Source organism: Dendrobates tinctorius, unplaced genomic scaffold (genome assembly GCF_039654945.1).
Source record: "Dendrobates tinctorius isolate UK_male_01 unplaced genomic scaffold, ASM3965494v1 ptg000022l, whole genome shotgun sequence".
Lineage (NCBI taxonomy): Eukaryota > Metazoa > Chordata > Amphibia > Anura > Dendrobatidae > Dendrobates > Dendrobates tinctorius.
Window position 1 is genome coordinate 111,956,162 of NW_027361690.1, and position 15,575 is coordinate 111,971,736.

A 15,575-nucleotide genomic window follows, 5' to 3' on the forward strand; every position below is an offset into this window, starting at 1 on the left:
GTTCCGAGTCTGAAACCTGTGGAATGTCAACAACAGCAGCAACTGCGTTGAGAAACATGTGATGGTGTCTCCGCAGTGTTGGATGTTGATCTCCATGAGTTCGTTCATCCTCATTTTCAGTCTTTTACTAGGCATTGCTCCTACCAGCCAGTTTCCTACACCACACTGATGAGGTGCAGAGTGTCCTGAATACCTTGAGTGTTGTCTCTTGGCCTTCCGGCATCGCCACTTCAGTGGCTTAAGCCGGTCGCTGCTTTTGGGAGATAGCCAGGAGGTTTCGGGTAGGAAATCCTTGGAGCTGTGGACGATGGGAGTCTGCCTTCAGTTCTCTGGGACCGGTGATAGCCGGGTCAAAAATGGATTCAGGATTGACATCGCTGAAGATAAGAAGTTGCATTTTTCCCTGGGATATTTGGTCAACATGGTGTTTTATGACATCCTGAAGATTCGGAAGTCCGATATAATATGCCTGCAGGAGTTTAGGAGAGAAGGCAGGTATGTACTGGTGCTATCTTCTATGGCGGCTTGCCAGAATTTGTTTACTGCCCTGAAAAATGGAGTGGCAAATCCTTTGCTGGAAGGTCTTACCTTTACTGTGCTGTACTCTAAGGGAGATATCCCAATTGTAGTATTCATGCACAACCCTTTTGTTTCCCTGGAGGACATTGCTTTATTTTTGAAAAGACATTGCATTTATGTTCAGTACTCCCACAGGGTCCTGAATGGAGAAGGGCTCTGGACTGGGAAGTACAAATTTTTTGTGAGATTTGGGATGGATCCCCAAGGCCCGGGAGGCATCCATTACCCCCCTCTTAATTTTTCAATTGGGAAAAATACTGGTTTTTTGTTCTTTCCAGATGCCCGATGTATTGCAGGAGGTGTAAAAATTTCGGGCATACCCAGGATAGTTGCAAGGAGATGCCAACTTGCAGGAATTGCAATGCTTCTGGCCATATGGCAAAAGACTGCACAAATCCTGTTATGTGTAATGCTTGTGGTGAGGAGGGCAATAAGTATCGGGACTGTAAGGCCAGGATCAGTCCTAGGTCTTACGCTGAGGTCTCAGGTGGGGCAGCTGCACCCCCTGCTGCTGTTGTTGACATTCCACAGGTTTCAGACTCGGAACTTATTGAGGAACCTGAAATCATGGAGGCACATGAGGAGGCCCAGCCCCAAACGGAGTCTCCCAGCCCAGAGGTGGCAGTTTTGGAAGCTACTGATGTTGAATGTGAGCTCCCTCTTCAGTCTGATGTCTGTGGGGAGGGGGAGTTGGAGAGTACTCTTGGCAATACCCCCAGTGTATCTTGGTTTGCTACTGAGGAGGAGTTGGCCAGTTGTGGAGATCAAGGTGACTTCACTCTTGCGAGGTCCTCTGAGGATGAGGAGCCTGGAAATTCCTGTAAGAAGCCCAGAATGGATTGGGCAGACCCCGGTGAAGTTGGTTTAAGTCCGGTGAGTGAACGTAGTTACCCTCAGAATGTCTTCTCTCCTGACACCAATGCTTTTTTAGGCATTCCCGCAGACGTAAACAGATTCAAGGAGTTGCAGTTCCAGATGGAAGACGAAAACGGCTGAAGAGGAAGTGGCGTGTTTGTCGTCATGTAAATTACACAGTCATGTTATGGCTCCCCAAGCTGGTTGGGGCATTGCGTCCCTGAATGTCAGGCAAATTAGATCCAAATTCAGGAGGGCAATCGTTCTAGATTATATTAAACAGATGAATGCTCACATCTTTTGTCTTCAGAAATGTGGGATTGTGGATGCTCCAAGCGACAAGGACTGACCTAACGGACAGCATGTATGGTCTGGCTCATGTGTTAATAGGAACAATGGTGTAGGGATATTAATGGGTAACAGGGAGATTAGTTTAGATAGCTACACAGTGGTAGAGGTGGGTAGATGCATAATTGCACATGTTAGCTATAGGGGGTGGCGGGCTAGAATTATTAATGTGTACTGTCCATCAGGACACGACAGGAAAAAGGAGCGTCTGGCTCTTTTGGAAAAATTAAGTTTGTTTCTTCCGGGCAAAATGCCTACAGTTTTAGTTGGAGACTTTAATTGCACCACAGAAGGGAATTGTGACATAACTGGTAAAAAGTTATCCAATCTTATTTCTGATTTTTCCCTTCTAGATGCTGATGCTCTGAAATTTGGCATCCCACCACCGCCAACGTACAATGCTGATAGGGGTGGTATTGCATCCAGGATAGATAAAATGTTGTTTTCCAAAAATATGTTGTGTATGAATTTTGAACAAAATGCTGTACCTTTTTCTGATCATGAGTGTTTGACAGGTGTGTTTAGTGCGATTGATGACCGTGTGTATGGGGGTGGGGTTTGGAAGCTGAATATAAGATTGTTAGAAGATGAGGATGTGATGAATGAATTAAAAATAAAGTATAAAGAGTGGAGAGTATGTAAGAGGGATTTTGCGTTTGTACTGGAATGGTGCGACTGGGTTAAGGTGTATTGCAAAAAATTCTTCAAAAAGTGGGGCTATAAAAAAGCTGCTATTTATCGGAGTAGATTTAATGATTTAAACAGGCGCTTAGACTGGTTAAGGAAGTGTGGAGAAAGTGGCATGGATGTGTCTGATCTGCTGGCTGAGACAAAGAGTGAATTAAAGAGTGTTATGGATGAAAAAGGGAAAGAAATCATCGATCGCACCAAAATAGAACATCTTGAGAAAGATGAAAAGTGCACGAGGTTCTTTTTTAAGAAAATGAATGGGAGAAAGGCTGATATGGATAAAATCCTGGATAGGAATGGTTTGTGTGTGTCAGGTGAGAATGTGATAAAGGAGGTGAATAGGTTCTATAGCAAGTTATATGATAAAAAATGGATTGATTCTGGTCTTGTTTCAGAAGTGCTGAATGGGTTAGAGAACAAGTTGGATAGTGGAGAATGTGATATTTTGAATGAGGACGTAATTATGGAAGAAGTAGAAAATGTGATGAAGAGTGCTAAAAAGAATAAGACTCCAGGTAAAGACAGATTGCCGGTAGAATTCTATGTGAAGGCGTGGGATTTTCTGGGTGCTGATTTGACTGAGATATGTAAGTATATGTGGGAGAGTGGTAAGTTGTGTGAATCAATGAAAGAGGGGGTGGTTGTGCTTGTGCATAAGAAAGGTGAGAGAAAGTGTTTAGAGAATTGGAGACCTATAACATTGCTGAACGCAGATTACAAAATCTATAGCAAATTGTTGGCGAATCGTATGCGTGAGGTGATTGGTAGTGTTGTGGATGAGGATCAAGTGTGTGCTGTGCCTGGAAGAAGTATGAGTGATAACTTATCGTTATTAAGGGATTTGATTGGAGACTGCATGGGAAGGAAACGGAAGTGTATGGTTCTGTCAATTGATTTTGAGAAAGCGTTTGATAGGGTCTCGTATGTGTTTTTGTTTAAAGTTCTGGATAGAATGGGATTTCCTCAAAAATTTGTGAATGGGATAATGTCTTTGTATGATTGTGTGTCAAGTGAGTTTCTTATTAATGGGTGGTTGAGTGAGAAAGTGAATATTAAGTCTGGTGTAAGGCAGGGGTGTCCCATGTCCCCTGTCTTGTTTGTATGTGTGATTGAACCTCTGTTGTGCTTGGTGAGATGTGATAAAATGATGCGAGGTTTGTTGGTACCTGGGAGTGGTGGGAAGCATGTGAAAGTTCTTGGATATATGGATGATGTTGGGGCTGTGAGTGAAAGTGTTGCCTCTATGAGTAGGATTAAGTTGCTTCTGGAGTTTTTCTGTGGTGCATCTGGCTTTAGAGTGAATTGGAATAAATGTAGTTTTAAATGTTTTGGGGATGACAGGGTTAAAATGGAGGGGGTAAAGTGTGAGGAGGGTGCTATCAAAGTGCTGGGAGTATTATTTAATAATGACTTGGAAGGTAAGTAGAGCTGGGAGGAGTGTGGATTGCGCATAGAGCGTAAGTTACATTTTTGGCAACTGAGAGACTTGACCTTGAGTGGTAAGATTTTGGTCATAAAAGCGGTGATTCTTCCGATTTTGCTTTTTATTGCAACAGTTTTTCCACCATCATGTAGGAAAATAAAGAGTGGAGAAGTTAGTTTTTACTTTTTTCTGGAGCAGTAAAATAGAGAAACTTAAGAGAGAGAGTCTTTTCAAGGTGTGTCACCATGGTGGCATGGCCTTTCCAAACATTGAGATTTTTCTGGGGCTTCAGTATATCAAAACTGTTATTTTGCTGAATAAAGGAAATAAGGGAGTGTATATGGCAAGTTATTCTGCTGGTTGGATGTTATATGGCTTATGTTGGAGAAAGAGGGATGCTAGAATGCCTGTTGCTTTCAAGTGTCCGGTCTGGTATGAGGTGATTGAGAAGTTTGTGAGGAAGCATGATTTGCTGAGTGTACCGATGAATGATTTTAGAATGGCTAAGAATGTGATGAAAATAATACGTAAGAATGATGTGGAATGTAATATTGTGGGGTTGAGAGGGAATGAAGTTTCAGTTGCATGGAAGAGTTTGGAAACGCACGGGATGTCTAATAGACAAAGGGATATTGTATGGATGTCCTTGCACATATTTTGCCTGTGCGACAGGTTCAGAAGAGACGAGGTCTGACCAGAACTGATGTGTGCCCGAGGGAAGGATGTGGTGGATGTGAAACTGTGTGGCATACTATGTAGGACTGTGATTACGTGTGCAGTGTGTGGAAGTGTGTAGGTGGGTTGTGTAAGTAGTTAGCAGGTGTGAGTTTTATTGACTGGCGCGTTGCGATGTTTGGAATTGGTGCATGTGGTCGTGTGAAAAATAGAATCCTATGGTTAATTATGACTTGTGTGATGCAGAGTTTGTGGGATGTGAGGAATTTAGGAATTTTCAAAGAGAAGCATGTATCTGTGAATAAGTGTGTCGGGCTGATCCTTTCTAGATTATACTTGATTTATAAATTAGACAGCGAAGGCGGTGGTGGTTCTGATGCAGAGGGTGTCTGGAAATTTAAAAAATGGCAGCACCTGATCAAATATCAGTGAATTTTAGTGATATTTATTGATGTTCAGGATGTCTTTTGTGTATACCCTTGGTTTGTTATACTAAAATAAATATGAACCATGATGATGAGAGTTGAAACAACGACGTTTAAGTTGATGAGCTTATATTGAGTTGTTTATAACTAACCTGGTTTAAAAAAAAAAAAAAAAAAGAAACAGCTGTCTGTGGATGGATACCATGTTTTGGCATAGGTGGTTTCCTTCATTGGAGACTGCCCTTCCCGTGGTTGTTCCTTCCCGGGGAAAGACCTGGCTGGTCATTGCTTGCGTTGAGAAATATGTGATGGTGTCTCCGTGGCTTCTGTTTTGCATGTTTTGCATATTTCCCATAAGGGATGGGGGCAGTGCTCTAGAATCACTGCGTTGAGAAACATGTGATGGTGTCTCCGCAGTGTTGGATGTTGATCTCCATGAGTTCATTCATCCTCATTTTCACAGTCTTTTACTAGGCATTGCTCCTACCAGCCAGTTTCCTACTCCACACTGATGAGGGGCAATACCCCGAAACAGCTGTCTGTGGATGGATACCATGTTTTGGCATAGGTGGTTTCCTTCATTGGAGACTGCCCTTCCCGTGGTTATTCCTTCCCGGGGAAAGACCTGGCTGGTCATTGCTTGCGTTGAGAAACATGTGATGGTGTCTCCGCGGCTTCTGTTTTGCATATTTCCCATAAGGGATGGGGGCAGTGCTCTAGAATCACTGCGTTGAGAAACATGTGATGGTGTCTCCGCAGTGTTGGATGTTGATCTCCATGAGTTCATTCATCCTCATTTTCACGATATTACAAAGCTGACATCAACCCCACAAGTATTACCCCACTTGCCGAATCAGGGAAAGTGGGAAGAGTGGAGGCTAAGCGCCAGAATAGGAATTCTCACCATGATCAGCGGTGAAGTCACTGAGCTTGAACTGCGGTGAACTAAGCGACTTTTTCCCATGGTGCCGAGGTCACTGCAGTTCAGCCTGGCTGAGAACGCAGCCTCAGTGACCCGTAGTAACCTTGATGATGTCACCGCCGGTCACTGATGCTGCGCTCTCAGCAGCTCATTCACCAGTGGTTCTCAGCCTGGATGATTGCATTTTGGCACCATCCAGATTGAAAACTATTAATCCACAGATATGGATTACGGCGTAGGACAGAATGATGGAAATATAAGAGATATTGTTGATTTTTATTTTTGTTTTATTACAGGAGACGAGCGATTCAGTGGAATTAGGCATTAGGTGAGTATAACTGTGTTTTGTTATTTTTAAATAAAAAGAAAAAGTGTGGGTTTTTTTTAATTTCTAATGGCTGTGTCTTTATTTACCAGATAACTATAGGATTAGTAATGGATAGGTGTCTTATAGATGCATCTACATTAATAAGCCATGGGCTTGATGTCACCAGACAATGCAAAGGTGATATCAACACCACAATTATGAACCCCACTTGCCACGAATACAGGGCAAGTGAGAAGAGCTGGGCAAAGCACCAGAGTTTTCACATCTAATAGATGTGCCTTTTCTGGGTGGCTGCGGACTGCTATTTTTAGGCTGGGTAGTCAATATCCTTGGCCCCTTACCAGCCTGAGAATACCAGCCCCCAGCTGTCAGCTTTAGCAAGGCTGGTTGTCAAAAATGGGGGGACCCCATGCCATTTTTTTCATTTATTTATAGCGCAGGCAACAGTTGAGGAATACTCCCATCAGGCTCTCCTGCTGTCACTTTTATTAGCAGCAGCAGGTGTAGGCAGATGGGAGTAATAATCTCAAAAGTCGCCACCTGCTGTCATAGTTCTCACTTGAATACAACTATCATCATTCTCCCCTGCTCATGCTGATCGCCGACAGATCAGGGGAGAATGATGAGAGTCGTCCTCAGTACTCGGCGCTGGGGAACAGCCCTTACTGTACTGCTGCTTTCTCTAGTCACCTTCCACGACAGCCACCTTGGAGGTTGTCTCCCTGCCCTAATGGGGGACAGGAAACACAAAGAGGTTAAATAACCCTCCCCTTCCTGCTACCTCAAGTGTTTTTCCTGTCCCTCACTGGGGCATGAAGAGGTTACAAGGGGCTGTAACCTCGTCGGCGCGCACTTCCGTTTCGCGTCCTCCAGCGTTCCCTGTGATGGAGGACGCGCGTCGGCATCCAGCAACCCGGGAAATCCTGTAGCAGCATGGGATCGGGCGATCGTTCCTCCCCACGGACCAGGAGAAAGGAGGGGCACGAAACAAGCAACGCTGCAACACCCATATAAGGGTGCCACAGTCTCCAGGTAAGCGCAGTGTGTCTGTGGTGTGAGTGCAGACATGGATGGTGAAAAGCCTTCGACTGCTGCATCTGCAGAGCCCAGCGTTCCCCCTCCTACAGTGAGTAGCAGGGCCAGTCCTTTACTTGTCAAACTTTGGTGGCACGGGTCTGAGTAAGCCTTCTCTCTCTTCTTACAGGAAGTCAAGGCCTCTGCCCCAAGAAACCCCCGCAAATGTGTTATCTGTGGTGCCAGGTTCCCTTCTGATTATAAGAAGTTATGCCAACCCTGTACGCAAAACATTTTGTGCACTGAACAACCCTCCCTGCTTGACAACATAAAAACTCTTATTAAACAGGAGGTTCAGACCTCCATGGCAGCCCAGTCCCCAGTGACCCAGGGCCCTCCCCCAAAAAAGAGGTGTTCCAATTCAACACATCAGCACCCTTTTTAGTCAGATCAGTCAATGGCTTGGCAATACTAGAAAATTTTGCTATAAATTTCCGATAAAAATTAGCAAACCCCAAAAACTTCTGGAGGGCCTTCAAAGAAGTGGGCTGAACCCAATCATAAATGGCCTGTACCTTGGCCAGGTCCATTTCAATAGTTGACGGAGACAAAATAAATCCCAAAAATGAAATCCTCTGTACTCCAAAAAGGCATTTCGATCCTTTGACATACAGGGAAGACTCCCTCAAGATCCGGAACACAGTCCGAATATGTTCCACATGAGAATCCCAATCCTTGGAGAAGATCAAAATATCATCCAGATAGATAATCAAAAATGTATCGACAAAGTCTCGGAAAATATCGTTCATGAAGCAGTGGAAGACAGAAGGGGCATTAGTGATCCCAAAAGGCATCACCAGGTACTCAAAATGTCCCTCCGGAGTATTAAACGCCGTCTTCCATTCATCCCCCTGCTTAATGCGGATAAGATTATACGCCCCCTGAGGTCAAGATTGGTGAACCAGCAAGCACCTCTAACTCTAGAGAATAGATCCGAAATCAGGGGTAACGGATACTGATATTTAATAGTAATTTTGTTGAGGGCACGATAATCAATACAAGGCCTTAAAGAACCATCCTTTTTGGCCACAAAAAAAAACCGGCACCTAAGGGTGAAGAGGATGGTCTAATATGACCCTTCTCCAACACCTCCTTAATATAGGATCGCATAGCCTCGTGCTCGGGTACAGATAAATTGAAGAGCCGACCATTGGGAAATTTACACCCCGGGCTCAGTTCAATTGCACAGTCATAACTCCTATGAGGAGGCAAAGATGCAGACTCATTCTCACTAAATACATCATAAAAGTCTGCCAAATAGTCAGGAACATCATGCAACTGAGGAGAGGTGGAAAAAACCGGAGCCTCACTAAAGGCACACCAACAACCCCAACTCACCACAGACACAGATTTCCAATTCAAAACTGGATTATGAATTTGCAACCAGGGAAACCCCAGAACAACGGCATCATGCAGACCATGCAACACCAAAAATCTGCAATTTTCTTGATGGTCTGGGGTGACCCGCATGACCACCTGGGTCCAAAACTGAGGTTTATTTTTCGCCAAAGGAGTAGCATCAATCCCCCTCAAAGGGATAGGCGTCTGCAGAGGTGTCATCGGAAATCCACAACGTTTAGCAACATCCAAGTCCATTAGGTTTAGCGCTGCTCCTGAATCCACAAAAGCCTTGGCGGAAAATGTGGACAGGGAGCAGATCAGAGTAATTGCCAGAAGAAACTTAGGTTGAACACCACCAACAGAAAACGTGTGTGCAAAGCGTTTCTTTCGTTTACGACAAACAGAAATAATATGCGAGGCATCTCCACAGAAGAAACACAGCTTATTACGCCTTCTGAACTCCTGACGTTGCGCCCTAGACAAAACTCTATCACATTGCATAGGTTCAGACGTCTGTTCAACCAGTGGCAACACCTCTCGTGCAATCCTGCGTTCACGTAAACGCCGATCAACCTGAATGGCTAATGACATAGAATCGTCCAGACCAGAGGGAACAGGAAATCCCACCATAGTATCTTTTACGGCTTCTGACAAACCCTTCCGAAAGAGAGCAGCCAAGGCATTATCATTCCAGGTAGTAAGGACCGCCCACTTTCGGAACTTTTGACAGTACAACTCTGCAGAATCTCGACCCTGGTTCAATGCCAACAGGGTCTTTTCAGCCTGATCAATAGCATTAGGTTCGTCATACAACAACCCCAAGGCTTGAAAGAATGCGTTCACAATAGTCAGAATAGGATCATCTGGTTTCAAAGAAAACGCCCAATCCTGGGGATGGCCACGCAGCAAAGAGATGACAATTTTAACCTGCTGCGCGGAGCTCCCTGACGAGTTAGGCTTCAAGGCAAAAAATAATTTACAATTATTTTTGAAACTCAAAAATTTAGATCGATCCCCAAAAAATACATCAGGTGTAGGGATCTTTGGTTCAACAGCATGCGAACGAGCAAGGTAGGCGGAAATTCCCCGCACTTCAGCAGCGAGCTGCTCCACCCAATCAGACAATTGCTTGATCTCCATTGAGAGAAAAAAAAAATTCCCCCTACGGCCTCAGAGATATAGAGGAAAGAATATACATACTTTTTTTTTTTTTTGTTAAACACAATTCTTTCCTGCTATTGAGTACCCTAGGATCTGCGGTATGGCGGGTGATTCTGTTATGAATGAGTCACCGTAGGATGCAAAAAAAGGAATGCTATCTAAGTCCAGAAAACCAGAGAAGTTGGCAGCTATCGGATTGCAGACCCCTGAACCTATCAACACAACTAGCAGTAGCCGTGGGGGGTTCCTACGATGCCCTAGACCCCTCGATCACAGCCGGAGGACTATATAGCCTAAAGACAGAAAGGGAAATCTGAACTGCCCCAGAGCAGACCCCAAAGCAAAAGGCAGCCCCCAACATATAATGACGGTGAAGCAAGAAGAAAGAAGACTAACACAGACAGAAAGATAGACTGAGCAACGACGGGGCCCAAGCTAACTAGATAGGAAAGGACAGGAAGGCTGCTGTCTGCAATCCGTGAAAAACCCTATGAAAATAAGAGCCAACAGACTGACAGTGAAAAAGGCCCTGAAGACGCTAGGCTTCAAAAAGCTATGTCAGTACTCAGGAATATTCTGAAGACAGAGCAACCGGCAAAAGGAGATTCAGCTCACCCCAGCAGGGAATGGCAGAATCCAGAAAAGCAAGGCAAACAAAAACAAAACACAAATGCTAACAGGCAAAGCAGAAAACTTAGCTTTAGAGGAGCAGGAATCAGACTGGTATCCTAGAAGACCACAGAGAAATCACACGCAGGGCAGAAGGGCTTCGGCAGCCTTATATCCAGTCCGTGACTCCACTCAGCCAGTCATCCTCATTAGGCTCAGGTGCCTGATAACCAGGCTCATTACCTTCCTTTACCAGAATAGGGAGTTCACCAGACCTCAGTGACGAAGGGGAAAATGAACTCACAACATGGCTCCTTTGTGGCCAGGACGGAGCTGGTACAGCGCCCTGTTGGACATGGCCCTGGAGGGTCCCTTGCTCCTACCCCGAAAGACCGACCTCCTGTTCCAGGGTCCCTTACTGCACCCAAACCCCAGCAAATTAAGACTAGCGGCTTGGCTATTGAGGCCAATATTCTGAGGGCCAAAGGACTATCAGATGAAGTAATCCGGACCCTTCAAAAAAGTAGAAAGCCGGTAACAAATGCCATTTACGGCAAAATATGGAAAACATTTTCGTCCTGGTGTCTTCCTAGGGTTTCTGATCCCTTCCATCCCAATATTGCCCAGGTCCTAGGTTTCCTGCAAAAAGGGTTAGAGCTAGGACTTACTCCAAGCACGCTAAGGGTACAGGTATCTGCCCTTAGCTCCTTTTTTTACCAGGACCTAGCCAGACACCACTGGGTCAAACGATTCATGACCGCTGCAGGTAGAATACGGCCTTCACTCCCTAGTCGGGTTCCCCCCTGGGATCTTAATATAGTGCTGAATAGCCTAACACAGGCCCCGTTTGAGCCCTTGTCAGAAATTTTAATTTAAGATCCTCACTCTCAAAACAGTCTTTCTCGTAGCAATCACCACTGCTAGATGGGTAGGGGAGCTTCAGGCCATATCGATACAGGAACCATACCTACTGCTCAACTCAGACAGTATAGTGCTGCGCTTAGACCCCTCCTTTATGCCCAATGTGGTGTCACACTTCCATAGAGGTCAGGATATTGTGTTGCCCTCATTCTGCCCGAATCCTTCTATTACGAAGGAAGAGAAGTTCCACACCCTGGATGTCCGCAGAGTGGTTCTCCATTACCTTGAACTAACCAGGGATTGGAGAATCGACCAGAACCTGTTTATTCAATATTCAGGACGGAACAAGGGAAAGAAGGCAGCAAAAAACATGATAGCAAGCTGGATCAAGCAGTCCATCTCCCTGGCATATTCATCAAGAAATCTCTCTCTCCTCCCGAGATGCTAAAGGCCCACTCTACTCGATCAGTTGCTCATCATGGGCAGTAAGAGGGAACGCGTCTTCGGAGCAGATATGCAGAGCTGCCACCTGGTCCTCTGTACACACCTTTACCAGACACTACAGACTGAATTTTAATAGGGATCTAACATTCGGCAGACGCGTTCTGCAAGCCGTGGTCCCTCCCTAAAAATTAGTGTTGGTATAACTCCAAAGTGGCTGTCGTGGAAGGTGACTAGAGAAAATAGAACTAGACTTACCGGTAATTCGGTTTCTAGGAACCTTCCACGACAGCTCTAATTTCCCTCCCTATCTAATATCTTTACCGGACGATTCCTGCTCTACTGGTGGTAACTATTCATGTTAGTATGTCCAGAAAAAACACTGGAGGTAGTAGGAAGGGGAGGGTTATTTAACCTCTTTGTGTTTCCTGTCCCCCATTAGGGTGGGGAGACAACCTCCAAGCTGGCTGTCATGGAAAGTTCCTAGAAACCAAATTACTGGTAAGTCTAATTCTATTTTCCTGGTGCTCACCATGTGGTACTGATGTGGAACATTGGGCGCTACACTATTGCACACGTCTGCCACACGTATTACACACACGGACACATGGACACTGACATCTCCGGTACCATTTTTTTTCCGATACCAGAAATATCAAGACATGTGAAACCTGCTTTAGAGTGTAAATCGGATGCTAGGTTTTAAAAATCGGATAGTACTCCCATGAAAAACACGACACTTGCATTACACTCATCTGACTATGCAGGAACAAAACTGGACCGATTTTAAAATCACTAGTGTGACTCCAGGCTTAGGCTATGTGTTCACGTCTAGTATTTGCTTGCAGAAATCTCTGCAAAGTCTCTGCATCTCCTGGCAGCAAAAACTCTGTGGCAAAAATGAGTGTTTTGACACTTTTTTTGGCTCGTTTTTGTACAGCAATGAAGGCTTTTTTGAGCTGAATAAAGATATTTGAAAAAAAGTTTTGTGATGTAGTTTACTTTTTCAACACTTTCTTTTACATTCTGATGCAGTAGCATCAGGGTAATGGGATTAGGGCTTGGTGTCAGCAGCTGTCATTGACACCAAGCCCTAGGTTTAGGAATAAGTTGTCAGTCAGACACCCTCATTACTAAGCTGGTAAGTAAACACATGCATATGCATGAACACATATGCATGCACGTACATGTAATTGTTAGGCGTCGGGTTCCTGCAACTGCCCAGCAGGGATCCAGAGCCTCTCATTCTGCGGTCTCCCATTCTCCATCGACCGCGGAGGAGCTTGCTCAGCAGCCCCGTCGTTCCCGACGCTCTGCTCAGACCAGCTCTGTGGGCCTGGCTGTTGCTGCCACAAAAGCAATAGCAGTGCAGGCTGATCAGCAGCAAGTCACTCCAGAGGCTAAGTCCTTCCGTCGCTCCGCTGAGCATGCTCACGAGACGATCTCCCATTGGAGATCGGGAGTCACATGCACAGGTCCTTCTCCAGATCTGATTGGTCTATCTCAGGGATCTGGAAGCTTCTGGAAGGTCCTGGCTATAAAAGGTTCACATGGCCACTTGGCCATGCGCTAGTATAGACTCTAGTTGCTAACTGTGTGAATGATGATGAATGTATGGACTTGCAAATGACTCATTAAGATTCCCCTCCCTCTGATATTATGAGTGTGTATAGGGAACTAGTGATAGAGTCAGCGCCAGTCAGTGGCAAGCCACAGTGAACATCCTCCACAGTGCTAGCGTCCGACAGTGCGCCTGCTACCGGGCATTGTCATATAGCAGCAGTGTCTATCGCCTCACTGCAGTCAGCAGCTCTTCTTGGCGTCCGTGGTTGCGGTGCCGCACGCACGGTAGGTCTAGACAGATGTGGACTCTGTCTTTTGGGCCAAGTCCTGTGAACATATACCATGCTGCATTCCTCTGAGCCCTGTGACGTTAACAGGCTCAGCCTTTGTGTTTAGCACTTCGGCGTCTCTATGAAGGAACAGAGGTCACCCAGTGCACTCCGGGTGACGTTCAACCCGCGTGTGTTACACCACCATATAGTGCATCTGCCATTACCTAGCAGCAGTGTAACACCTTCTGCACGGTGGACCCTGGGCGGCGAATGCACTTATTATTTAGTGCGTTCCGCCGTCCCTAACATGTAATAACGTGCAGGAATGAGAGTATGTCACCACGGAACTGATGTACCAACAGTTAAAGGGAGGGTTTTTTAAAGGGAATAATACAGGCAAAATAAAGATGCAGTATTGATATTATGAGAACAAATTAAGCAAGCAACCAAATAAACAGTATTAAACAGTAATAAAGGTGATTGTCCTATGGGCTGCAGGGGTCTTGATTGAAGGGTCACTCTTCTCCAACGTTGGCGCTGAATCACCAGCAGCACTTGTAATCTGCTGTCCTTCTGTACTGTGTCTTTACGGTCCTCCACTGGGGTCTCAAGGGTTAATGCTGGAGGCAGAGGGGGTACTGGGCAAACCGGGTCCCCTCTGCTATGAGTCCTTTATCTAAGCACAACAGCCTCTCCCAGGGGAAACAACACTCCGTCCCCTGTTAGATTTCTAAGCACGGATCACTACCTCTGCACGTGCTGCTGTCTCCACACTAGCTGCTGTCTTCACACCAGTTGCTGCCTTTGCACTAGACACAGACTTCAGGTCAGGACGCACCTCATCAGTCACTGCAGACTCCAGCTTTACGTAGTCACAGGCTACGGTCTCTGCTCTTGCCTGTCTCTATATAGGCCTCCGCTTCTCTGCCCCTCTCAGTCTGTCCACAAGAGTCAGGGCGCACCTTTGAAGTCTCCGCAGTCCACAGTCTCACGTACTCACGGTCTGCCATCTCTGTGCGCGGTACCCCGGTCTTTATTCTGTGACTGGGAGCTCTGTCTCTTCCCCAGTCTGCATCAGCATCCTCCCCATCTCCTGCCCAGGCTGCTCTGAGGAAAGCGCATGCTGTTTTCCCGCTCTCTGCTCTGCTGGCTTCCTGTGCTCATCCCCTTCTATGTCCCACGGGGAACCTGCTGCCCTGCTCAATGGTTCCGGGCATGGAGCAGAGGAGGCAGCCCTCCCCCGACTCTTCCTACACTTCACCCCCTTACATGCACACTGTAACCAACCTATGTAGGAGTGTTATCAGAATGAACCTACATAGGCTGTAACCAAACAGCAACTGTTAATTTTTACAAAAAAAATGTAAAAAAAATAATTGCGTGGGCTCCCTCATAATTTTCATAACCAGCAGAGGGAAAGCTGACTGCTGAGGGCAGATGTTAGTATTCTGCAAAGGAACCAATAGCCATAAAGTTTCCCAAGCTATTAGTATCAGCTCACAGCTGTTTGCTTAGCCTTTACTGTCTAGTTTACAGGGGGACCTCAGAAAAAAATTGATATAGGGTCCCTCTATAAAATCTAGCAAAGGCTAGGCAGACAGCTGCGGGCTGATATTAATAGCCTAGGAACGGTTGATGGATATTGGCCCCCTCCCAAACATCAGCTCTCAGCTGCCCCAGAAAAGGCACCGCTATAAGATGTGCTAAATCTGGTGCTTAGGCTGGTTTCACATTAGCGTTTTTCTGTGCAGCGCATCGTGCGCTATCAGTCGCATGCGTTATGCGCCCCTATGTTTAACATGGCGGGCGCATGGTCTTGCGCTTGCACGCGTTCGTCTGCGTTATCGTGTGCATACGCTTTTTCCAGGTGTGCGCCTCAGCGAGCCCGATGCAACATGTTGCATTTTTTGTTCAACCTAAAGGCGTTAAAAAAAACGCATGTGTTCACTGTGCGCACGGAATGCGCCAAAACAAAAAATTATGGGAATGCATGGCCCGCGCTTTTTAA

At 45.8% G+C, this 15,575-nt stretch overlaps 1 protein-coding gene across 4 annotated transcripts in view; it reads left to right on the plus strand.

Annotated features, from left to right (window-relative positions):
• DUSP26 (dual specificity phosphatase 26) overlaps positions 1-15,575 on the plus strand; it is a 109,080-nt gene that overhangs the window by 59,139 nt on the left and 34,366 nt on the right. Inside the window, exon 2 of one of the 4 annotated variants that reach the window (XM_073569044.1) lies at positions 6,214-6,245. The exons of the other annotated variants lie outside the window; for them this stretch is intronic. The gene's annotated coding sequence lies outside the window, so the exon portion shown is untranslated. The remainder of the gene's footprint in view (positions 1-6,213; positions 6,246-15,575) is intronic. 4 annotated transcript variants of the gene reach the window in all.